Below are 26,272 nucleotides of genomic sequence, written 5' to 3'. Positions count from 1 at the left end.
GACCCGGGCCCTGCGTTCAGTCAGCTGTAAAATGAGCTGCAGTCAGTCACCTGCTGGTAATGAGAAGTGGCGTCTCGTTCAGCATAGCCTCGGGAAAATCGCTTCTGTAAATACCTTCTATAAATAATATAAATAAAGAGTACCTTATTTATGCTTGTGCAACGCTTTCTCAAAAGGTCATCTGCTGCCGATTGCAGGTGTCCAGCCTGCATCTTTAAATCACTCAACTGGTCACGAGGCAGAAGTCTGTCTTTTTATTCAGCGGATCCATCAATGAGAGCATCGCAGCACGTGGAGCCACTCATGTACATGTCATCTGTGTGGAGAAATCACCGCTGGGGGTGAAAAGCTACTATGTGCTGTTAATTACATCCCTAAAGCGTTGGCATGTACCCGACCCAGAGCCATATTTCATCATGTCAACACCCGTGCAACATGCCATAGCTGTTTGGGAACACAAGAATGACTCAATAGTAAGCACTGACCATTGCCTGCTAATAGCACGTCATAATGGTGAAAACATGTTGTAGTGATTCTCAGACCAGCATCTATCTGAAATACACCATCAGCTTTCTTCAACAGCCAAATTTTTTTTTATATCAGCCAGTTTACTGCTGTGTAGGTATAAGCCTTGAACATTACATGATTCACCTCAGACTGATATGTTGTCCAATCCCCCAGTGAATCTGGAACCACTCACCTCTCGCCTATAGAATACATTTATCTCAGCTCTGCTGCTCTGCTGCTCTGCTGCTGCACTTTCCTCATGCTTTGGCTCTCAAGGGCCCGTGGGCAATCCTCTGTAGCCAGTCAGGCCCTCAGGGGCCCCGCTCTTGTTAACCCTCACCCCAACAACCTGATCCAATTAGCCTCATTTGACATGGATATGCACGCTGAAATCGACACATCGCAGAACATTTATCAATTATTATTCATATTGATTATGCAGCCTGTTACAGCTCAAGGGAAAGCTTGTATTGATTCTACAAAATTAGCCAGAACAAAAGGAGTGTGATTCAGCTAAACACCCACATCAGAGTGTCTTAGTGCTGAAGGCTGAAGGCTGAGAGATACACGTGAGCACACGCATAATGAGCTTGCTCTGTTTTCAGCCTGTTACAGTGCACCAAGTGAGCGCTTATGAAGGGTTGCTGAGGCCAGCTTGTCAAAGTTTGATTGGCTTGCGCCGCCTGTCTATATCCCTGACCCGAAGCACACGGCATGTTTTGGATTCTGACCCACTCCTGACCAGTTGACCCTCAGAATTTCTTGAGCACTGTGCATCCTTGACCCTGTGGACCCTTTGGAAAATGAAATGCGATCAAACGTCCAGGAAGATCCACAGGCTCTCATTAGAGTCTGGGAAAACTGTCTGTCTCCCACATGAAATATTTACACCTCACACAACAGTAAATAAGTCATGAAAACAGAGACGATGTACAACAGGAGATCGGGAGGGAATAGCAGATATTCATACTGCTCAGTGATTCAATCATAGACCAATGATCTAATAGAACAGCAATGACTGAATTACTCATATTTACTTTAGGTCACAATGTTGAACTGACCGTAGCTGCATTCTGAATAGCATACCACCACACTGCACAAGATGTTAACTTGATGTTTGACTGTTAAGCCCACCCCCACGAGAAGTTTGTGTCAAAACACCAAACGAAAAACTTTTTCACAAGTTCATCAAACAACTGTGGTAAGAATATTTCACCAAGCATGGTGAGTAATGGCTTCTCCTGCTATTGTTATTTGCACCTCTTGCCACATGTACAGTTTATCTATCTCTGTTGCTGATGAGGGAGACACGCATCCAAACTTTAATTGAGAACAGTAAGAATGTTAGGGCTCTAGATATGGCTTTGGATACATCTAGCTCAGGGATTCCTGTACATTGTTCGGTTCCGGAAACAGAGCCCCAGCAGCAGGGCAACTGGGTGACGGTGAGGCAGCGTAGTCGTGGGTCAAAACACCGCTCTTCTTTTCCGATCAAAACATTAAACAGGTTCTCCCCACTCAGTGATGCACCCACTGAGAAACCTGATGAAAGTGCTCTAGTTATTGGTGATTCTATTGTACGGAACGTGAATATAGAGACACCAGCCACCATAGTCAAATGTTTACCGGGAGCCAGAGCGCCTGACATCTTGGCAAATTTAAAAGTGCTGGCTAATGCTAAACGTAAATACAGTAAGACTGTTATTCATGCCTGCGCTAATGATGTTTGACTTCGCCAGTCGGAGATCACTAAAAATAACATTAAAGAGGTGTGTGAACTTGCAAGCACGATGTCAGACACTGTAATATGCTCTGGGCCCCTCCCTGCTTACCGTGGTGACGAGATGCATAGCAGATTGTCATCACTCAATGGCTGGATGTGTAAGTGGTGCCCGCAGAATAACATAGGTTTTTATAGACAATTGGACGAGCTTTTGGGGCAGACCTGACCTGTTGAAAAGAGATGGTCTTCATCCCTCCTGCTGCCGCTCTTCTCTCTAGAAATATGGCACATAGTCTTAAAGTTTATACTTGACTAACCTGGGCCCAGGTCAGGAAGCAGACAAACTGGCTAAACAGACCTAAAGGAGGGTCAACAAACCTGATGATTACATTATTTTAAATGAGTCCACCCCCCCCCCCCCCAAGATTACTGTTATAAACATGAGCCGCGTCTAAAAGGCAAAGGGGAAGTGTTGCTTCCATTTATAACAATGTTTTCAGGATTTCTCAGAGAGCAGGCTTCAAGTATAACTCATTTGAAGTAATGGTGCTTCATATAACATTATCCAGAGAAACAAATGTTAATGATAAATACCCTGTTATGTTTGTACTGGCTACTGTATACAGGCCACCAGGGCACCATACAGACTTTATTAAAGAGTTTGGTGATTTTACATCCGAGTTAGCTCTGGCTGCAGATAAAGTTTTAATAATTGGTGATATTAATATCCATGTTGATAATGAAAATTATGCATTCGGATCAGCATTTATAGACATTCGGAACTCTATTGGGGTTAGACAACACGTTTCAGGACCTACTCATTGTCGAAATCATACTCTAGATTTAATACTGTCACATAGAATTGATGTTGATGGTGTTGAAATTATTCAGCCAAGTGATGATATCTCAGATCATTATTTAGATTTGTGCAAACTTCATATAGCCAAAATTGTAAATTCTACTTCTTGTTACAAGTATGGTAGAACCATCACTTCTACCACAAAAGACTGCTTTTTAAGTTATCTTCCTGATGTATCCGAATTCCTTAACATATCCAAAACCTCAGAACAACTTGATGATGTAACAAAAACCTATACTACAGAAAAGCATTAAAAACTGCTAGATCCGATAACTTTTCTTCTCTTTTAGAAGAAAACAAACATAACCCCAGGTATATATTCAATACAGTGGCTAAATTAACAACAAATAAAGCCTCAACAAGTGTTGACATTTCCCAACATCACATCAGTAATGACTTTATGAACTACTTTACTTCTAAAATCGATACTATTAGGGATAAAATTGTTACCATTCAGCTGTCAGCTACAGTATAGCATCAGACATACTATAGACCCCCCCTGAGGAACAGTTCCACTCATTCTCTACTATAGGAGAGGAAGAATTGTATAAACTTGTTAAATCATCTAAACCAACATGTATTTTAGACCCTATACCATCTAAGCTCCTAAAAGAGCAGCTTAAAGAAGTCATATATCCTCTTCTGATTATTATTAATTCCTCATTGTCATTAGGTTATGTCCCCAAAACCTTCAAACTTGCTTTTATTAAGCCTCTCATCAAAAAACCACAACTTAACCCCAAAGAACTAGTTAATTATAGACCGATCTCGAATCTCCCTTTTCTGTCCAAGATACTAGAAAAGGTAGTATCCTCACAATTATATTCCTTCTTAGAGAAAAATGGTATCTGTGAGGATTTCCAGTCAGAATTTAGACAGTATCATAGTACTGAGACTGTCACGTTCGGTGATACAAGAAACACGGAGAGATCCAAGTGCAGGTAAGATATTTATTAAGGGGCAATCCAAAAGGGTAAACAGTCCAGGCAGGGTCAAAACCAGAGAATCAAAAATAAACAAGAACAGACAAAACACAAGGCAGGATCAAGACTACGGAATGACAAGACATTAGACAAGGACTCCGTGACACATACTCAGACAGACCGGGTATAAATACACAGAAGGTAATGAGGGAACTGGAGACAGGTGGGGACTAATCAATTAACCCAAACAAGGAGGAAGGTGACCAAATAAGGGAACAGAAGGTTCATAAAGTGACAGACACCGTGGGTAAGGGAGACATCTAGTGGAAACCCAGGGAACACAACCCAGACACTGTGACTGTACCCCCCTCTATGGAGCGGCTCCCAGACGCTCCACGACAAGACAAAAAACAGAGACCAGGAGGGAGGCGGACAGGTGGAGGCTCAGGGGGAGGGACGGAGGGCCAGACTAACAGAGAGGAACAGGGACAGGAGTGAACACAAAAACAAAAAACAACATGAAGCCCCCCAGGGCAGAGCAGAAGTCCACCACGTCCTAGTGGTCGAGGCCAGAGTCCTCCAGGGTGGAGCGTAAGACCACCACACCCCTGTGGTCAAGGCGGAAACCCTCCAGGGCGGAGCAGAAGACCACCACAATCGTGTGGTCAAGGCGGGAGTCCTCCAGGGCGGAGCAGAAGACCACTACGTCCTTGTGGTCAAAGCCAGAGTCCTCCAGGGCGGAGCGGAAGACCACCACACCCCTGTGGTCGAAGCCAGAATCCTCCAGGGCGGAGCAGAAGACCACCACAATCCTGTGGTCAAGGTGGGAGCCCTCCAGGGCGGAGCAGAAGACCACCACGTCCGTGTGGTGGAGACCGGAGTCCCCCAGGGCGGAGCAGAAGACCACCACGTCCGTGTGGTGGAGTCAACAGGAGGACGAGTCTGGTTGGGCAATTCTGAAACAAAGAATCTGAACAAGTTAAGAGTAGCCTCCGTGGCAATGACAGGATCAGTCGGGCGCTCTGGGAGTTCCGCAGAGGCGAGGAAAGACTCTTGTCGTTCAGCCGAGACGTGACGAGGCTTTGGAAGTTTCCCAGAGGCGTGAAGAGACTCTGATAATCCAACTGAGACGAGGAGAGGCTCCAGTAGTTCCATGGTGTTAGGACTGGATTCCAGAAGATCAATACTGACTTGACTCTGCTCCTGAAGATCATTGGTGGCCTGACTCTGCTCCTTAAGATCATTGGTGACTTGCACTTGTTCATGGAGATCAATGGTGACCTGCCTTTGTTCTTGAAGATCACCGGTGACTTGACTCTGTCCCTGAAGATCAACGGTGACTTGACTTGACTCTGGAAGGTCAACGGTAACTAGTCCTGACTCTGGAAGGTCAACGGTGACTATTCCTGACTCTGGAAGGTCAACGGTGACTATTCCTGACTCTGGAGGGTCAACGGTGACTAGCCCTGACTCTGGAGGGTCCACGGTGACTAGCCCTGACTCTGGAAGGTCAGCGGTGACTAGCCCTTACTCTGGAAGGTCAGCGGTGACTAGCCCTGACTCTGGTAGGTCAGCGGTGACTGGCCCTGACTCTGGAGGGTCATCGGTGACTGGCCCTGACTCTGGAGGGTCATCGGTGACTAGCCCTGACTCTGGAGGGTCATCGGTGACTAGCCCTGACTCTGGAGGGTCATCGGTGACTAGCCCTGACTCTGGAGGGTCATCGGTGACTAGCCCTGACTCTGGAGGGTCATCGGTGACTAGCCCTGACTCTGGAGGGTCAGCGGTGACTAGCCCTGACTCTGGAGGGTCATCGGTGACTAGCCCTGACTCTGGAGGGTCATCGGTGACTGGCCCTGACTCTGGAGGGTCATCGGTGACTGGCCCTGACTCTGAAGGGTCCACGAACCCCTGACTCAACTCTGGAAAGTCCACGGGCACCTGTCTCGACTCTGGAAGGTCAACCGGAATCTGACTGGACTCTGGAGGGTCAACCGGAACCTGACTGGACTCTGGAGGGTTCACTGGAACCTGACTTGACTCTGGGGAGTCCACTGGAACCTGACCCGATTCTGGAGAGTCAACAGGAACAGGATCTTGTGCTGTGGCGCTGAGCTGGCGGCTATCTTGTACTGTGGTGTGAGGCTGGCTTCCCTCTTGCCTCGTGGTGCGGGGTTGGTGGCCATGCACCGCAGCGGCGCTGGGTTGGCGGCCATCTTGTGCTGTGGCGCGGGGCTGGCTTCCATCTTGCCTCGTGGCGCTGGGCTGGCGGCCATCTTGTGCAGTGGCACTGGCCCTGCAGCCATCATGGGTCGTGGCGCTGGCCTTTTCCATCCGCCATGGTGAGACGGCGGCTCTGGTCTCTCCCACATGAGCCCCGAGTCGAAGGGGGGCAATGGTGAAGAGCAATGCTGAGTCTCTTCTCGCCCACTCCCTCCTCGGCGACCTCCCCTGGTTCCGCGAAACAAGACCAGGCGGGTTCCCTCAAACTGACTGCTTCTCTCCCGCTCGGTGGCTGGGGAAGAAACATCACTCGACATACCGCTGGATCTCGTGTTGACGGAGTCCTTCTGTCACGTTCGGTGATACAAGAAACACGGAGAGATCCAAGTGCAGGTAAGATATTTATTAAGGGGCAATCCAAAAGGGTAAACAGTCCAGGCAGGGTCAAAACCAGAGAATCCAAATAAACAAGAACAGACAAAACACAAGGCAGGATCAAGACTACGGAATGACAAGACATTAGACAAGCACTCCGTGACACATACTCAGACAGACCGGGTATAAATACACAGAAGGTAATGAGGGAACTGGAGACAGGTGGGGACTAATCAATTAACCCAAACAAGGAGGAAGGTGACCAAATAAGGGAACAGAAGGTTCATAAAGTGACAGACACCGTGGGTAAGGGAGACATCTAGTGGAAACCCAGGGAACACAACCCAGACACTGTGACAGAGACTGCTCTCCTTAGAGTTACAAATGATCTGCTCTTATCATCTGATCGTGGGTGTATCTCTCTATTAGTTCTATTGGATGTTAGTGCAGCGTTTGACACTATTGACCACAACATTCTTTTGCATAGACTTGAACACTTCGTTGGCATTAATGGAAGAGCATTAGCTTGGTTTAAATCGTACTTATATGACCGCCATCAATTCGTAGCAGTGAATGAAGAGGTATCATATCGATCACAAGTGCAGTATGGAGGACCTCAAGGCTCAGTACTAGGGCCGCTACTCTTCACGCTTTATATGTTACCCTTGGGAGATATCATCAGGAAACATGGTGTTAGCTTTAACTGTTATGCTGATGATTCTCAGCTCTATATTTCTTTGTGGCCTGGTGAAACACACCAATTTTGAAAATCTACTGGAATGCATAGTCGATATAAAAAACTGGATGACGAGTAATTTCTTACTGCTAAATTCTGAAAAAACAGAGGTGTTAATTATAGGACATAAAAACTCTGCTTGTAATAACCTAGAACACTGTCTAAGACTTGATGGTTGCTCTGTCAATTCTTCGTCATCAGTTAAGAACCTAGGTGTGCTATTTGATAGCAATCTTTTCTTAGAAAGCCACATTTCTAGCATTTGTAAAACTGCATTTTTCCATCTCAAAAATATATCTAAATAATGGCCTATGCTCTCAATGTCAAATGCAGAAATGTTAATCCATGCATTTATGACCTCAAGGTTAGATTATTGTAATGCTTTATTGGGTGGTTGTTCTGCACGCTCAGTAAACAAACTACAGCTAGCCCAAAATGCAGCAGCAAGAGTTCTTACTAGAACCAGGAAGTATGACCATATTAGCCCGGTCCTGTCAACACTGCACTGGCTCCCTATCAAACATCGTATAGATTTTAAAATATTGCTTATTACTTTTAAAGCCCTGAATAGTTTAGCACCTCAGTATTTGAATGAGCTCCTGTTACATTATAATCCTCTATGTCCGCTGCGTTCTCAAAACTCAGGCAATTTGATAATACCTAGAATATCAAAATCAACTGCGGGTGGCAGATCCTTTTCCTATTTGGCGCCTAAACTCTGGAATAACCTACCTAACATTGTTCGGGAGGCAGACACACTCTTGCAGTTTAAATCTAGATTAAAGACCCATCTCTTTAACCTGGCTTACACATAACATACTAATATGCTTTTAATATCCAAATCTGTTAAAGGATTTTTAGGCTGCATTAATTAGGTAAACCAGAACCGGAAACACTTCCCATAACACCCTATGTACTTGCTACATCATTAGAAGAATGGCATCTACGCTAATATTTGTCTGTTTCTCTCTTATTCCGAGGTCACCGTAGCCACCAGATCCAGTCTGTATCCAGATCAGAGGGTCACTGCAGTCACCCGGATCCAGTACGTATCCAGACCAGATGGTGGATCAGCACCTAGAAAGGACCTCTACTGCCCTGAAAGACAGCGGAGACCAGGACAACTAGAGCCCCAGATACAGATCCCCTGTAAAGACCTTGTCTCAGAGGAGCACCAGGACAAGACCACAGGAAACAGATGATTCTTCTGCACAATCTGACTTTGCTGCAGTCTGGAATTGAACTACTTGTTTCGTCTGGTCAGAGGAGAACTGGCCCCCCAACTGAGCCTGGTTTCTCCCAAGGTTTTTTTCTCCATTCTGGCACCGATGGAGTTTCGGTCCCTTGCCGCTGTCGCCTCTGGCTTGCTTAGTTGAGGTCACTTCATCTACAGCGATATCGTTTACTTAATTGCAAATAAATGCACAGACACTATTTAAACTGAACAGAGATGACATCACTGAATCCAATGATGAACTGCCTTTAACTATCATTTTGCATTATTGACACACTGTTTTCCTAATGAATGTTGTTCAGTTGCTTTGACGCAATGTATTTTGTTTAAAGCACTATATAAATAAAGGTGACTTGACTTGACTTGACAAGGTACCATACCCCACAATTCAGTGCTCTTGATGTGATGAGTTCTGTCTGAAACATTTTCCATGTGACACAGTATGCATTGTGGTTCTGTAGGCAAAGCTGATCAAGCTCTGTTTTTCATGTAGATTAGCTAGAGCTGATGGGTTATTCAGCTTAAAGACACATTCAACAGCATCCCTATCTTTAGAGAACTCTAGAACAGTCATTGATAATTAGGGTTCTTTCTTTGATTCTCACAGAAAAAAAAAAAAAAGCAAATGGATTCTCCTCCCCAAGCGTTCCATGGGCTTTCATTTTGTGGACATTATTTTTTTGGGTCAGTGAGTTAATGCTAAAAATATGTCCTGCCAAGACCCCTCCATTTATCAGGGAGGATGTTGTGTGTCACACTCGGCGTGTGTAATTCTCAGCGGGACTCTCCTCAGCGGCGGAAGGCAGGACTTACTGGTGAAGCTAGGTATTATCTGAGCTGTACTAGTCCTCTGCTGTGCTCAACATCTCGCTGCACACTGCCATGACTCCAGCAGTAATTAGACAGCTAGTGTGACATACTGCAAAAACGCAATATAATTACTAAAATACTAAACAATTACTTTAAAATTAAAAATGGAAACAGAAAATATAACACGCACACACTAATTTTAACTATACAGTAGTATATCACTGATATTGAAATGACACTGATTCCAGGTAACAAAAATGTTTAAATGGTTTCAGTTTCAGGTAACTATAATAACCCTGGTTATGATAACTGGACAAGTGTTTCATTTTTATTCTTATACCAACAGCATTCACAAAGATCACTTTTCTTAGAGCGGATTATGACTACAATATTCACTATAGTCCATGAATTTTCAGGATGTTTGAATTTCTTGGGAATCCCCTGATATGTGCTCTGTGTGTTTTGGGAAGGTGACGGCACAGGGATGGGGTGCATCTCCTCTCTGACCCCTCCTGCTGCTTCTACCTTCATCCTTTGGCCTATTAACAACTGTTTCTGGGGTTTTAATTACACCCATGTGATCCTGTGAGAGTGGTGGCCTCGTGTCATCTCTCTCCCGGGGGACGGTGTGTAATTACCAGCCAGTGCCGAACCACCACTACTCTCTCCTGTCATTGCCATGATGATAATCATGTCGTCTTCACCAACATCTGTTCCCCGAGCCGCTCCGTCTAAAGGCTGGAGTCCGTCAGACAAACTCAGTCAGCCTTTCAAAGTTTCATAACAGCGTCTGTGACACAATGTCAACTTTTATCATTTTATGACTCATCAGGGGTCCCTCGCATGCATCCAGACAGGAAATTTTTTCTTTAAAATCAGCTAAAGACATGGTACAAGTAGTGTTAAAAAGAAATAAGCAGTTGAATCTGAGTCTTATGAAGAGGCACAATCCCTTTAAATGATGAACGGGTTTAATTTAGGCTTTTATTCAAGTATAAACATTGATCAGCAAACACATAATAAAACACACTGAATCTAAAAAGCAAAAGCTCAGATTTGCTTAAAAAGTACTTGATGTGCAATAACATTTTATTTCTCAAAGTTTGTTGGATGTTCCATTATAACAAGATATGCTGGAGACCAATAAGGGCCAAGTTCTGTGGACCCTGGCATTTTTATCAAGATGCATAGTTTCTAACATATTTGCATCTGTAAAAAAAAAACAATTTATTAGTAGATGAGCTATACTTTTATTATTTAGAGAGTGACCAATATTCTATATGTAGATAGATTTCTCCTCTCTACACTGTTTCTCAAGTGTGTTCTCTCATTTGCATTTGTCTGACGCTTTTATCCAAAGCGACTTAAAATTGCTATATATGTCAGACGCCTCTGGAGCAACTAGGGGTTAAGTGTCTTGTTCAGGGACACATCGGTGTCTCACAGTGGATTCAAACCCAGGTCTCTCACACCAACGGCATGTGTCTTATCCACTGCGCAAACACCACCCTCATCATGTCACCTGGGCTGGGATTGCTTATGCTTTTTACAAACAAAAAAATTAAAGTTATACTTTTGGCAACTGTAAAGACCCTTTCAAACCAAAAGTGAAATTAATAAGTTTTCCAGTGTAATATTTTTTTCTCAAATCAGGATTTTCCCCCTGGTTTGAGAAGTGCTGATTCCTGCAGCAGTATTAAGATGATCTGCTGTGCAGATATAACCTTTGTTTATATCTCTTCTAGAAAGAGTGTTTAATTGAACTTAGTGCTTGAATGGTTTATTGACACTCTTTCACAAACAATCGTACAAACATGAACCTGTACTGGATGTGAAGACGGAAAGCACAAACCTTTTTCCAGGAATTCATGCATTTCTGCATTTAAATGCACCGATCAGCATAACTCATATAGGACAACTGTCAATACACCTTTGACTTATTCATGTCATATCAGTTTCATAGCACTCAACACATGTGATGCCTCGGTGACTGACAGATCTCAATATACCATGCTATCGATTTTGGTGTAACGGGATCAAAAGTTTTCCCTGCAAAATACAAAATAAATAAAGCTGGACAGCCGACCAAAAGAACAATATGTGCCGCTGATAAAAAATGCATGAGCTTTTGAAAAGTGTTGGAGAGCAGAAACTTTCAGAATTGAGAGAGAGCAAAACACAGGAAAGCCATTTGCTGTGAGAGGATGAAGACACTGCTGCTTTACATAGACGGCAGACAGCAGACTTTCACATTAACCCATCCAGAGAGAAGAGCAGCGCTTCACACAGACTCGTGATCCTCTACAGGAACCCGGTTTGAGATCTACACCCACTGCGGACAGCTGGAAATACAAAAATATGTGTTGACAGTTCAGGAATGAGGCTTTTGTAGCTACAAGAACCTGCACTTGTGTACATGTGAACCATAAGCTCTCTGAATATACAAAAACATAAACCAGGGGTGAGCGATTCTTCCTGCTCCGTCACACCTTCCATGAAGAATTAGCTGCTTAGGGTGTGTTTGATGAGGGCTCAAACAGGGGTTTGTCAGGTTCAAGTGTTTTGCTGTCGGAAAGAACAAGATTCACCAGGTTCATCCAGCATTAAGATGTTTTTAACTCAAACACACAGAGTCTATAATCCATAATAACACTTCCTCCAGTGAGAAAGTGTTTTGGTCTGAATCAGGAGAGAAATCTGCACAGATCAAGCAGCGTTTAAACAGATCTAAACAAATATGTGGCTCGATTTTGATGTGAGAGGCAACAGGAGATGCACTTTTTCACCACAGGAAGTGTTATTATAGATTATAGACTCTTATATTTCAGCTGACTTTTAATTATTCAATGGATTATGAATAAGGTACAGCATCCCATTCGTTAACAACCATATAAAAATTAAATGCATTATCTATTTCCAAAATTACGGTCAAATAAAATAAAATACATGCAATTTGCATCACATGGTTATTTATAAACATGAATACAAGCTACAAGACTGTAACAGCAATATATTGATATAGTGATTTTACTGTACCATGGTTAAAAGTTGGTTTCCACATCTGTTCTAGACCAGTTTAAAACACTCATGACCTGTCTTACCTACACGTGTCCTACCTTACTGCTTTAGTAAGCACACATTTCATCAGTATGTGGTTAATAAACCTTGGTATTACAGATATTGTTGGCTCTTTGACGCTTTATTTTTGTAAATCACTTTAACGTCTGCTAAATGCATAAATGTAACTGTACATAAGGTTTCATCAAATCTCATTTTTGACCTGCATCAGAAGCTTTGTTTGTTTCAGTCAGACTGTCCATCTATCAGAGTTTGATCTCAGTTGGTATGTATGTGACACGCCTGCCTCCTTCAGGCTCTCAGACCATTATATCGTCTGTTTGCTGTTTTCTCAGCGTCCACTCGCGGCTGATAATCTCCATATATGTGCCTGCGTTCATTCGTTCGGTCAGTTCACCACACACACATGAGCTCAGAGGAGGATTCATCATGAACTCTACAGGAAACTCCCACATCTAACTCTGGCCTCCGTCCATCGCAGAAATGCCTCTCAAAGAGTCACTTGTCTCAGTTCATTCATTCCTCCTCTTAACCCTTTTTTCCTTCTAGCAACTTTAGGCCAGATTTTCATGGGAATGAGGGCCTGGAAGTCCAGCAGAAGACCAAATTAGGGAGTAATCAGCATCCAGATCTGTAGAGACTATAAATTCATTTCCCGTTTCAGTGATGAGATGCAGGAGCCGTCCAAAAACTCCTTCCCAGAGCTCCGCTGTTTGGATTTCTGTGTGAACGCCGCAGCGCTCTTCAGAAAACCAACACACAACCGGCCCCTGAGAAGCTGTCGAGAAAGCTTGAGAAGAAACTTAAATGAGAAAATCCTCTTGATCGAAGTGACAGGGACATCCAGGACATTTATATCACTCACAATGTTTTCTTGTCTTGTTTTGTTTTGAAATTCATTCCTCGTATCAATTTTCTCTTCAGAAAATAAAATGATCAATAGCAAACAAAAATATATTCTAAGAACTTTTATCCAAGCCATGAAAAAGTTATTATTTTCCTCCAAAACATCAATGTTTTTAAAATATGTTTCTGAATAATTTTATGTGAACATTAGTGCAAACATTAAAGGAATGTTCCACTGAAACATTGGAAAGCATTGGAAATACTGGAGTATCCAACTAAAATGTTTCATAAAAACATTCCATGAAAAATGCATAAATAATGTTTTTGTGCTAACGTTTGGAGAATGTGATTTAAAATGAGCAAAGAAAAAACTCTGAGAGAACATTGTTCTAAAAACATTCCCTGTTGTATATGTTTCTTTATTTTATTGTGTAATAAAGCCAGTTCACTCTGATCACCTGCTCTGGGTTTATTCTGAGAAGATAACCAGCTGCTAACTGCACATTATGTGCTTGCATTAGTCAAGGATATTCAAGTGAAGGTTAGTTCAACATGTATTTTCAGACTTGTGCAGAGAAGTTTAACGCTGTGTTATCTGCCCTGTCAAGCTCTATATCCAGTGAAAGTGAATTGGCTGTGGATGTGCATTCATTGGATTTATGTCTGCATGCGCTGTCTATCAGTATTAACATATGAGATATTTCACTTTTATACCAGCACAGATTCCTTGACACTTTGATTAAGTCAAATTAATCTGGATTTTACGTCCATCTAATCCACAATGGTGTTAAATATTCTAGATTTCTGTGTGCATCAGGAAATATCACACAGCTCAGATCACAGCTCTGTTAATAAGGTCTCGCATTTCTCTCTCTCCTGGAATTAATTCATTGCAGTAGCTGAAATATTCAATAACTCATGTAATGGCAATGCTACAACAGTTCTCATGAACCCATTTAACAAAAATGTGTTAAATTTTATATGAATCTTTTTTGCTAACATTCCCATTGAGTTATGAAAAAGTTATTTCTTCTTCAAAACATCTATTAAAGGAACATTCCGTTTTATGCAAATGTAACTTTTGAATTTTCTCTGAACATTCTGAAACAAGAAAACAAAAATATGTTCTAAGAATGTTATTTCTGAATGTCCTGAATGTTACATAAAAAAAAAAAATATATATATATATATATATATTATTTTGAAACCTTATATGAACCTTACTTTTGAATGTTCTCTGAAGCTAGTGGTTATGCTTAAAAATGTGCGATGAATGTCCAACTAAAATGTTTCAGAAAAGAAGTTCCATGAAAAATTTATAAAATATTATTTTCTCAGAACATTATTCAGTTCAGTTCACGTTTATTTGTATAACGTACTCGGTTACTAAACGTAACCTCGGTTCTCTCTAGAAGAGGGAACGAGTACTGCGTCTTAGCTAAGACGCTACGGGAAAAGTCTCTTTTCACGAAATACTGAAGCAAAAAATTATCCTTAATTTTGTATTTTTGTAAAGCGCATTTGCAGCAGTACACAGCCATAGGCGAGACGGCTCGTTCGCTCATTGGCTTGTTCTGCGGCAACTGCACAGCCTATCGAGCGCGGGCTGATGCAACATCAGACCAATAAGGGCGCTTCGCACGCTTCTTGCCACTTCCCGCCGAAACGGGTGTGGCCCAACCTATAAAAGGAGCTCGAAAAGGCTGACTCACCTGATTTATTTCATCGTGGAAGCAAACCAGAGTGAATCGTGCGCACGGCAGAGAACGCAGTACTCGTTCGCTCTTCTAGAGAGAACCGAGGTTACGTTTAGTAACCGAGTACGTTCTCTTACGAGAGCTCTCTCGTACTGCGTCTTAGCTACGGGAACCCAATGCAAAACGCCGTGCGCGCAGGGATCGCACACCAATAAACCTGAAGCAACGCCCAGGATTTACAGTGCACAGTCACCTGAGGGACTCACAGAGAGTCCAGGACAGAAAAGGGGGAAAGCCCTTCGTCCCATATCTAGCAACATCCGTAGATGCGGCAATATGACATCACACAGCCGAGGCAAAGCCTGACCAATGTGGCAATGCGGATCTTACGCAATACTGCCCATATAACAGTCGGCAGCGCATAGCGCTCATGAACTCAGAATTCCCCTCAGGGCCCTGATTCGACTATACCGACAGCAGCCTTGCTTGCAAGGCGGGAACCTCCAGGTTATAGAACCTGATAAATGTAGACGGCGAGGCCCAACCTGCCGCCATACATATATCCTGCAAGGAGATCCCAGTAGACCACGCCCACCACGAGGCGACGCCTCTTGTGGAGTGTGCTCTGACGCCCAACGGGCACTGATGGCCCCTGGAAGCGTAAGCTAACGCTATGGCGTCAACTATCCATCTGGATAGAGTCTGTCTCGAAACAGCCATTCCCTTGGAACGTCCACCGAACGAGACAAACAGCTGCTCCGTCTGCCGAAAGGCAGCAGAGCGAGACACATAAGCTCTTAAAACCCTGACAGGGCAAAGAAGACTCGAGTCTCTATCCTCTCATGACACCGGCAGGGCAGACAGGGCAATAACCTGAGCCCGAAATGGCGTGTTGAGGGATTTCGGCACATAACCGTGCCTAGGTTTGAGTATGACCCTTGAGTCATTAGGTCCAAACTCCAAGCACGACTGGCTCACAGAGAGCGCGTGCAAATCACCCACACGCTTCACCGAAGCGAGAGCCAACAAGAATACTGTCTTGAACGACAGATGCTGAAGGCTAACCGATTGGATAGGCTCAAAAGGGGGACCCTTCATGGCCTCCAAAACCGCCGCGAGGTCCCACATAGGGACTGACGGAGGTCTGGGAGGATTCAGCCTCCTAGGTCCTCTGAGGAACCGGATGACCAAATCATTCCTTCCTATTGACTGAGTGCTGTTTCAGAAAACGCTGCGATGGCCGCCACATAAACTTTGAGCGTGGATGGGGCTCTGCCCTTATCCAACAGCTCCTGTAGGAAGGAGAGAACCTCCGTCACCTCACAACTAAGGGGTGAATATCCTCGAGCTGTGCACCAGCTGGAGAACACCGACCACTTCGAGGCATACAGACGTCGTGGCGACGGGGCTCCAGCCTGAGTGATGGTATTCAGCACTCCCACTGCGAGATCAGCGGGTAACCGTTGAGCGCCCACACATGGAGGGACCACAACTCCGGTTGAGGGTGCCAAATCGAGCCCCTGGCCTGCGAGAGGAGGTCCCTCCTCAACGGTACTGGCCACGGGGCGACATCTGCTAACTGCATCAAATCTGGGAACCATGGTTGGTTCCTCAAAAGAGGTGCTACAATCAGTATTGAACATCTCGTTTCTCTCACCCTTTCTATCACCTGCGGAAGGAGGGAGACGGGAGGGAAAGCATAAAGCGGGCAGCACGGCCATTCCCGTGACAGCGCACTTTTGTTCTTGTAAAAGAACGCAGGGCAGTGAGCGTTTTCGTGGGACGCGAAGAGGTCCACCTCCGCCCTGCCAAATCTCTCCCACAACAGCCGGACTGTTTGCGGGTGTAGAGACCATTCGCCTGTAGGAACATTGCCTCTGGACAGCCTGTCTGGACCCAGATTATGTAGCCCAGGCACATGCACTTCCCTCAGCGAACGCATGTCGCGCTGAGCCCAAACCAGGAGGCGTTCCGCTAGCCTGTACAGGTTTCAGGACCCGAGACTGCCCTGGCGATTTATGTAGGACACCACAGACATGTTGCCCGAACGGACTAAGACGTGGTGATCCTTGATTTGGGGACAAAAGCGCATCAGCGCGTTCTCCACTGCCAGCATTTCCAGACAGTTGATATGATGGAGCTTTTCCCATTCTGACCATAGGCCAAAGGACGGTCTGCCCTCGAGCAGCGCTCCACATCCCGAAGTGGAGGCGTCCGTCGACACCATCTTCACATTCGGGGAAGTCCCCAGGCTTACACCTGATCGGTACCAACCGTTCGCTGTCCAAGGTGCCAGAGCTGTGACACAGCTCTGATTGACCTTGAGATGCAGCCGGCCAGACGCCCACGCTCTCCGCAGCACCCACGTCTTCAGCCAGAACTGCAGGGGGCGCATGCGGAGCAGGCCCAGCTGCAGAGCCGGAGATGCTGAGGCCGTGAGGCCCAGCATCTTCTGACAGTGTTTGAGCGACACGGTCGCGCCGCAGCGGAAAATACTCGCTGCGCGCTGAATGCCCATCACGCGCTGTGGTGACAGCCGCGCCGTCATGGAACACGAGTTCAGAACTATACCCAGAAACAGAATCGTCTGACTGGGGTTCAGCGAACTCTTCGCCCAATTGACACTGAGGCCGAGCTTCTTGAGGTGATCGAGTAAAACGGCCCTGTGGTCCACGAGCTCCGCTCATGATCGGGCCAGAACCAGCTAGTCGTCGAAATAATCCAGCACTCGCATGTCTCTGAGTCTGAGAGGAGCGAGCGCTGCATCCATGCACCTCGTAAACGTACGAGGAGCCACGGAGGACTGTAAACTGGTATGCCTGGCCCTCGAAGGCGAATCTCAAATATCGCCTGTGGTTTGACGCTATCTGTATTTGAAAATACGCGTCCCTCAGATCTATTGACATGAACCAGTCCCCTCTGCGAATCTGCGCGAGGAGTTTCCTGGTCGTAAGCATTTTGAAACTGCGTTTCATCAATGCCTTGTTCAGCTGTCTTAGATCCAGTATGGGCCTGAGACCCCCGTCTCTCTTGGGCACCAGAAAGTATCTGCTGTACAGCCCCCCCTCGCTTTGAGCTTGAGACACAGGCTCTACAGCCCCTTTGCTCAACAGTTTTGATATTTCGGCCCGAAGTATGTGTGCTACTTCTGTTTTGACCGTAGTTTCGACGCGCGCTGAAAAGCGCGGAGGGCGTTGAAAAAACTGTAGCGAGTAGCCTCTCTTTATAATGCCTAGCACCCAATCCGAAACCCCTGGAAGCACTGACCATGCATCTGCATGAATGGCTAAGGGCTGGATGCGAAGCGCGCTCTGTTGACCGGGCAACGGCGGCGCTCGGGTGTGCTGCGCATTTGAGGCGGGGAGCGCGCTGATCACAGCGGGCAGATCGCTCCTCCTCGACCCTGTCCCGGCGCTTAACCGACTGGGGGAAGGCTGAGCAGGTCCCGTGGGACTCGATATGTCTGCGAGTAAGTGTGGGCTGCATATGTGCACATTTACCACTTTCAACTCGCTGTCTGCCTGTGCAGACCGTACGTGCACGGGCCTCGTTTTTACAGAAGCCACGCGCCGTATGTGACATAGTGTATGTGGGCACTGGGGAGTGGGCACGTTTACTATGCGGCGCGCTCGACCGATCTGTGTCGATCTTATGTGCGCGAGCCCTGTGTGCAGGGCTGTGCTTACATGTGGAGATGGGCACTGAGGAGTGGGCATCGTCACTGCATTTATAGCACCATCGGCCGTGGCCGGACGAGCGTTCACGCGTTTTGTTTTTACAGAAACCACATGACGCGTGTGACATAGTAAATGTGGGCACTGAGGGGTGGGCACGCTTACTATGCAGTGTGCGCGATCGACTTGAGTCGCTTTTATGGGCGTAGGCCCTGTGTGCAGGGCTGTGCTTACATGTGGAGATGGGCACTGAGGAGTGGGCATCGTCCCTACATTCATAGCACCATCGGCCGTGGCCGGACGAACGTGCACGGGTTTCGTTTTTACAGAAACCACATGACGCGTGTGACATAGTGATTGTGGGCACTGAGGAGTGGGCACGTCTACTATGTAGTGCGCGTGATCGACTTGAGTCGCTTTTATGGGCGCGAGCCCTGTGTGAAGGGCTGTGCTTATATGTGGAGATGGGCACTGAGCAGTGGGCATCGTCACTACATTTATAGCACCATCGGCCGTGGCCGGGACACCAGAAATTACACCTTTTTCGGGAAATATCTGGGTAGCCGTGATAACGGTTTTGTGTGCAGGCAAGCGGGCAACCGTACAGGCTTGCGCATTGCAAAAGACGCTGAAACAGTCACAATCTCTGGAACTGAAACAGCGGCGCGCTTAGGTGAGAGCCCGGCCACAGCGGAACTCGTACACCGGCGCTTCGATGAAGCAGCCATCGTGTGTAGGGCAAATGCAGCGTCATGCAGCATGCATAGATGGCTTTCCTAGGATGGCTTCGGGGCTCCCGGCCTCACCGTAATCCTCTGCCGTGGTCCCCGGGGCGAGGGGCGACGGCCAGTAGAGCGAGAACGGGGATCTCAAGCTGAGTTGCTGAAGCTGTTGTGATAACGGCTTTTGTGTGCAGGCAAGCGGGCAACTGTGAAGGCTTGCGTGTTGCAGAAAACGCTGAGACAGTCACAATTCCTGGAACTGAAACAGCGGCGCGCTTGGGTGAGAGCTCGGCCACAGCGGAACTCGTACACCTGCGCTTCGATGAAGCTGCCATCGCGAGTAGTGCAGACGCTGCGTCACACAGCAGGCTTTAGATGGCAACACCGCTTTTGCCGCCGTCCAGCAGAGGGCGGACAAAGGTGCGTCGCTATCGCCTGTTCCACCGGCGGAAGTGACTGGTAGTTCCTGTTTTTAGCATCATCAGTGTGGAGAATGCTAGTGAGACAGACGAACGAGTTCGCGCTGAATATGGAGCGTTCCAAGCCTTCGCCACCTCTTCGTGAAGCTCAGGAAGAAATGAGGCGGGCTTTGAGAAGTACGCTCATCCGAAAGGGAAATACCATCCAGCCGGGAACGAGAAGGGGGGCGCTGGTGCAAACCACTCGCGGCCGAGACTCGTCGCGGCAAACACGAGCATTCGCCCCGGCTCCTTCTCGATGTCAGCTCGTCTGCTGGGCTACTGAGCAGAAGGCGCGAGATCCTCAGAGCTCGCCCAGCCCTCACTGCCCGAAGCTAGCAGAGAGCGCGTGTCCTCTTTCCCCGACGCGGCCCTGAGATCGATTTCCTCGGACGACGCGCCGGCAAACAGTGGGCGCTGCCCACCGGGAAGAGATGCAGGGGGGGCCGGTGAAGCAGGGCGAACCGGCGAGCTCGGTTGAGCTGAAGACGGTTCCGGAATCCGCTGGAAGCGATGCTTTTACGGCGCCTCAGTGCAGCTGAGAATGCAGGCTCAGAGAAAAAGGCCAGGCGAGTCCTCAGAGTCACCATGGCAACAGCTCGCAGTGGGGGCATCCGCCATCAGCGAGCGCGAGCGCTGCATGATCTTCACCCAGGCAGGAGACACAGATGACGTACCGGTCTCCCTCGCTGAGTGGGGCTCTGACGAGCCGCAGGAAGGCATCTTAAAAAAGACGCGAGCTCTTTTACGAGTGTGTGTCGCAGGGCGAACATACACACACACACATAAAGAACAGCTGGATATAACAGAATTGAAAGGATATAGGCGCCGGATAGCGCAGCAGGAACGGCAGTGGAAGGCGGCGATGCCAGCAGCTTCAGAATGGCTCGTCCTGCTGATATGCTTTCTCAGACGGCGCTTGCTTCCTCCGTGATCCAGCGATGCGTGAGCTTCGCTGAAGAGATGGCTGTGTACTGCTTCAAATGCGCTTTACAAAAATACAAAATTAAGGATAATTTTTTGCTTCAGTATTTCGTGAAAAGAGACTTTTCCCGTAGCGTCTTAGCTAAGACGCAGTACGAGAGAGCTCTCGTAAGAGAACCCTTTTCACGATACCAAAAGCAGCTTCAAAGAAAATGAAAGTTTCTACATTACATTTAGGAGCAGCTTATCAGTGGTGACTATGACAAACATAAAACAAACAGTGAACACTATTTACAGCAATGATTATGTGTTGAGATCAAACTTGTAGCAAAATGTGATAGTTTTGTATGTATGATCAGTGTTGGCATCGTCTGGGGTTTGACATCTCAAACCATCATAACTGAAACTTTCTATAAATGTTACTTTCTATAAAAGTTCTGAGAATATTGTTTGTAATCTGGGATAAATCTGTTATCAGACAGTTTGTTTAGGGTTGAGGGTGTTTGGAACGTCCTGTGTGTCATGAGTCCGTCACACCGCAGGACTCCAGCGTTGGACAGATGCTGTAACAAAGGTGTTGTTTACCTGCGTGCTTCATCTAAGCACATTCTGCTGCTGTCTTGCTCCTGCTGCGTCCGAGCCCTCAGTGTGTGTGTGTGTGAGGTCACGGGTCAGAGCCCTACAAGCTGTGCTGGCCGAGAGACCCTGCTCACTGACTCATGAAACACACACACTCTTCAGTCAGGACTTGCCTTTAAAATGTCTTTGAGGACTTCTGAAGCACGTCTGCTTATGAATAAACATCCAACGCAGTAAATGTGATCTACTCACGTCTTGTTCTTCAGAAGATAATCATTCAAGGTGAACATAACATGCTCTTTCATCATATTTACAGTGCAGTCCCAGTCCTCTCAGGTATTTACTGATGCTTTTTAAAAACACATTTATCAGGTTTCTCAAGCAGATTATAGCTGTGATTATGCAGAATGTAGTATTTCAAGGCTTTTCCGTGTTCTTTCATTTAACTCTGTTCAGTGTGTATCTGTTATAAAACGTGATTTAAATGTTTGTTTCTCATCAGATTGCCAGATACCATTACATATAGAAATTAAAATGCATTCACAGCATATGTAATTTCTGAAAATGCTGCATTTTGTAATATAAAAATAATGATCGCCGTATCTGACATCATCAACATAACAAGATATATGCTGAAGCACACTGAAGAAAAAAAAATGGTAAAATCTAATTAAACTGGTAATTTAATTTTAATTAAATTGCTGATTACCACTTTTTAGTTAAGGTTACATTTGTACTAACTTCATTTAGAAACAAATGTTGATCAAGGTACAAAGCACCGTACATAATGTGGTGTTATGATAATTCCTGGCTGTTATTAGATCTTCAACAACAATTCATTATGAGTGAAACAAGAACCTAAGTGTGATATCCCCAACACTGTGTTTATTTAAATGGGGAATCATCTCATTTATCACCAGTAAAATATGGAGTGCCTCAAGGATCTGTCCAAAGTCCTCTTCTATGTTGCCCCTTGGTAATATTATTAGAAAATACGGAATTAGCTTCCACTGTTATGCTGATGATACTCAGCTATATATCTCAACAAGACCAGATTCAACTTCTAAATTATCTAAGCTAACAGAGTGTGTTAAAAATGTAAAAGATTGGATGACCAATAATTTTCTGTTATTAAATTCGTATAAGACAGAGATATTAATTATTGGACCAAAAAACAGTACACAGAATCTAGTAGACTACTGTCAGGAGAAACGAGCTGGATTCGGTTGCGGGTTACACTGAGCTTTATTGAAAGCAGATAAGACAAGGCAGACGAGTATCGTTCCACAGTTTAGCTCATTTGACAGCCGAATACCAGAGACATGAGTGCTGGAATCTTCTTGGAGTACTGCATTCGTGAGAACAAGAGGCAGAAAAAAACAGCAAAAGACACTGGAGCCTGAAGACAAGAAAAGACAAGGTGAGTATGTCACACCCAGGGGCTGGCTATGCTTTAACTAAGCCACACCCCTTCTCAACTTCCACCTCGAGGAGGTCCCCAAACCCGACCCAATGGCCAAGCAACACGAGAACAAGTAAGTGATAAAACAATCTTTATTTAAATATTTAAAAATAGCTTAGGGAATAGGGAAAGGGCAATTAAAACTAAACTCTGACTCGGCCCTCCAGATGGGCTATGGCCGGGAAGAGGTCAGGGAGCAAGGGGGCCACGGGGATCCGGGGCGTGGGGCTCGGGCCCCGGCCTGAGTCTTAGGTATCCGTAGCGCCCTCCTTCTTCCTCCTCTTCGCTGAATACAGCTCACGGTAAGTACTGGTTCACTCAGTTCGTTCTCGAGGTGCCCACTCTCTTTCTCTTCCTCCACAGGCAACGGCTCTTCGCTGATTACAGCTCACAGTAAGTACTGATTCACCCAGTTCGTTCCTTGGGTGCTCACGCTCTTTCTCTTTCTCCACAGGCAACGGCTGGGACACACAGGCACAGTTAGTTCAGCTTGGTTTTGCTCTCACCTCTTCGCTGATTACAGCTCACAGTAAGTACTGGTTCACACAGTTCGTTCCTTGGGTGCTCACTCGCTTTCTCTTTCTCCACAGGCAGCGGCTGGGACACACAGGCACAGTTAGTTCAGCTTGGTTTTGCTCTCACCTCTTCGCTGATTACAGCTCACAGTAAGTACTGGTTCACACAGTTCGTTCCTTGGGTGCTCACTCGCTTTCTCTTTCTCCACAGGCAGCGGCGTAAGTACAGGTTCCCTCAGTCTCTCCTCGTGTTACCCACTCTCTCTCCTTTTCTCTCCACAGGTATCAACTTGGGCACAATAGCACAGTTAGTTTGCTTTGAATGGCTCTCACCTCTGGGCTGGACACAGCGTACTGTAAGTACAGGGTTCGCTCTATTCCTCCTCGTGTTATTCACTCTCTCTCTCCTTTCCTCTCCACAGGTATCAACTTGGGCACAATAGCACAGTTAGTTTGCTTTGAATGGCTCTCACCTCTGGGCTGGACACAGCGTACTGTAAGTACAGGGTTCGCTCTATTCCTCCTCGTGTTATTCACTCTCTCTCCTTTTCTCTCCACAGGTATCAACTTGGGCACAATAGCACAGTTAGTTTGCTTTGAATGGCTCTCACCTCTGGGCTGGACACAGCGTACTGTAAGTACAGGGTTCGCTCTATTCCTCCTCGTGTTATTCCCTCTCTCTCCTTTTCTCTCCACAGATATCAACTTGGGCACAATAGCACCGTTAGTTTGCTTTGAATGGCTCTCACCTCTGGGCTGAACACAGCGCACTGTAAGTACAGGTTTCCTCTGTTTCTCCTTGTGTTACTCACTCTCTTTCCTTTCCTCTCCACAGGTATCAACTTAGACACAAAACACAGTTACTCTGCTTTGGATGGCTTTCACCTCTGGGCTGGACACAGCGTACCGTGCTATCTCCGGAGATCTGAAGCACGCTCACAACATATACTGTACTGAACTAGGCCAGGACCAGCAATCTCCTTGTCCTCCCACGCCGAAGTGCGTGAAGGCGGGGGTTTATCTGACAGGACACACGGCAATACACAGCAGCCCACAGCAATATACAACACCACGTCAAAATTATAGGTTTTCACAGCACGAAGGCTCACCCACCACACTCAGTGTACGGAAAGGACACCCGTCTTCCTTCACTTCGCTTGGTTCGGATCTGGCGATGGAATATGCGGCCTAGCTAGTGATGTCGTCGTTGCGACTACTTCAATAAGTATTCCTTCGGCTCTCCCACCACACTATATTAGGGGTAGGGCCACCCTCCTCCTCCTGGAGAGATCTACACAACGCCAGGTCAATATACAGGGCACTTTCGACTGGCTCTTAGTACTCACATCAATGCCACTTCCAATCCCCTTTTTCACGTCGTCTCAGTTCGCCGTATAATCTGTTCACTTCTCAACCTTTAAGGTTCGCGATGTCTTCACAATCATACAATTCCAGCCTGAGGGAGAGAGAGAGTTAGACAGCTACCAGCAGCGTACCAAGACGGGCACAACCCAGTGCTTCACACACACCAAAGAGAGCTTCCCAGACTGTAAAATAACTTGGCCTTAAGTACTGCCTTGTCCAGCGTATCCTCCAATCACCAACCGCTGTCCCTAACTAGGCACAGGTGCATCGAATTCCCTGATTTTCCTTCTTACGGCGCTACCGGAAGTTCCGGTGTTCTGTTTTTCCGGTCCGGGCGGAAACACTTCCGGGCGGAACCAAACTTCCCGAATTTTGGTTCCGCCCCTAAAGATCGTCACCTTGTGACATCCTCCCCCGCCAATCCGTTCTAGTCCCTAGAACGTCCTCGGGCTGTCCACTCCCCATAGCGGGCAGGGGGTCGGCCTCGGTTCTCTCGCTGGGATCGTCTCACTGGTGAATCGGGCTCAGCTTGTTCAGGGGCTGCTTCTGGTTCTCTCGGGGCGATCGGGGGTGGTGCCACCACGGGTCTCCCTGGTACCACAGCCCAACCTTCAATCCAGGGGGCCGCTGGTACAGGTTCCGTGGGGACTTCTTCCACGGCTTCAGGGTAGTTAGGGCATGGGCGAATCATGTTCCGGTGCACCACACGGTCGGGGCCTGACTTCCCTTCTGGCCGGATGGTATAGACCGGCTGCCCCGGCCTCTGCTGCCGGCAGACTACATAAGGGGTGGCCTCCCAACGGTCACTCAGTTTCCCCTTCCCCTGCCGCCGATTATCTCTCACCAACACCCTCTCTCCTGGCAGTAGAGGGGCTTCTCTAGCAGTCCGATCATACAACCGCTTACTTTTCTCTCCTGCCGTCTGTATCCTTTTCGACACCTGCTCGTAGGCGAAATGCAAGCGCTGGTGATGGCGCCCCACCCACTCCGTTACACTTGCTTCCTCTTGGTCGGCTATCACTCCTAGGACCAGGTCAGTAGGCATTCGTATGTGTCTGCCAAACATCAGGTAAGTGGGAGCGTAACCCGTAGTACTATGTATACTGTTGTTATAGGCCTGTAGGAGGTTTGGCAAGGCACTCACCCAATCGTCCTGCCGTTGTTGGTCCAAGGTCCCCAGCAGCCCCAATAGGGTCTGATTGAATCTCTCACAGCCGCCGTTCCCCTGAGGATGATACGAAGTGGTGTGAGTTTTCGTGCAACCGTACAACTGGCATAGTTCTCTAATTACCCTGGACTCAAAGTTGGCTCCTTGATCGGAGTGCAGAAACTCCGGGCATCCGAACGTCTGGAAGACGGCCCGCCATAAAACTGTAGCGGTGGTGGTTGCAGTCTGGTCGAGGGTGGGGATAGCCCAAGCGTACTTTGTGAACAAATCCGTTATTACCAAGATGTTCTGGTAGCGATCTCGTGGTCGGCCCAGTGTCAAGAAGTCCATAGCCATGATATGAAGGGGGGCCTTCGCATGGATGGGTACCATTGGCGCTCGGACCTCCCGTCTG

The 26,272-nt window shown here is 46.7% G+C and overlaps 1 protein-coding gene across 1 annotated transcript in view; it reads left to right on the top strand.

Annotated features, from left to right (window-relative positions):
* The first annotated feature begins 1,068 nt into the window (after window positions 1-1,068).
* dph6 (diphthamine biosynthesis 6) overlaps window positions 1,069-26,272 on the top strand; it is a 137,826-nt gene continuing 112,622 nt past the window's right edge. The window contains exon 1 of the mRNA XM_059519487.1: window positions 1,069-1,076. The gene's annotated coding sequence lies outside the window, so the exon portion shown is untranslated. The remainder of the gene's footprint in view (window positions 1,077-26,272) is intronic.

This window comes from Carassius carassius, chromosome 31 (assembly GCF_963082965.1).
Source record: "Carassius carassius chromosome 31, fCarCar2.1, whole genome shotgun sequence".
Classification (NCBI taxonomy): Eukaryota; Metazoa; Chordata; class Actinopteri; order Cypriniformes; family Cyprinidae; genus Carassius; species Carassius carassius.
The sequence above is the reverse complement of the archived record's forward strand: the minus strand, read 5'-3'. Positions and strand labels throughout refer to the sequence as shown.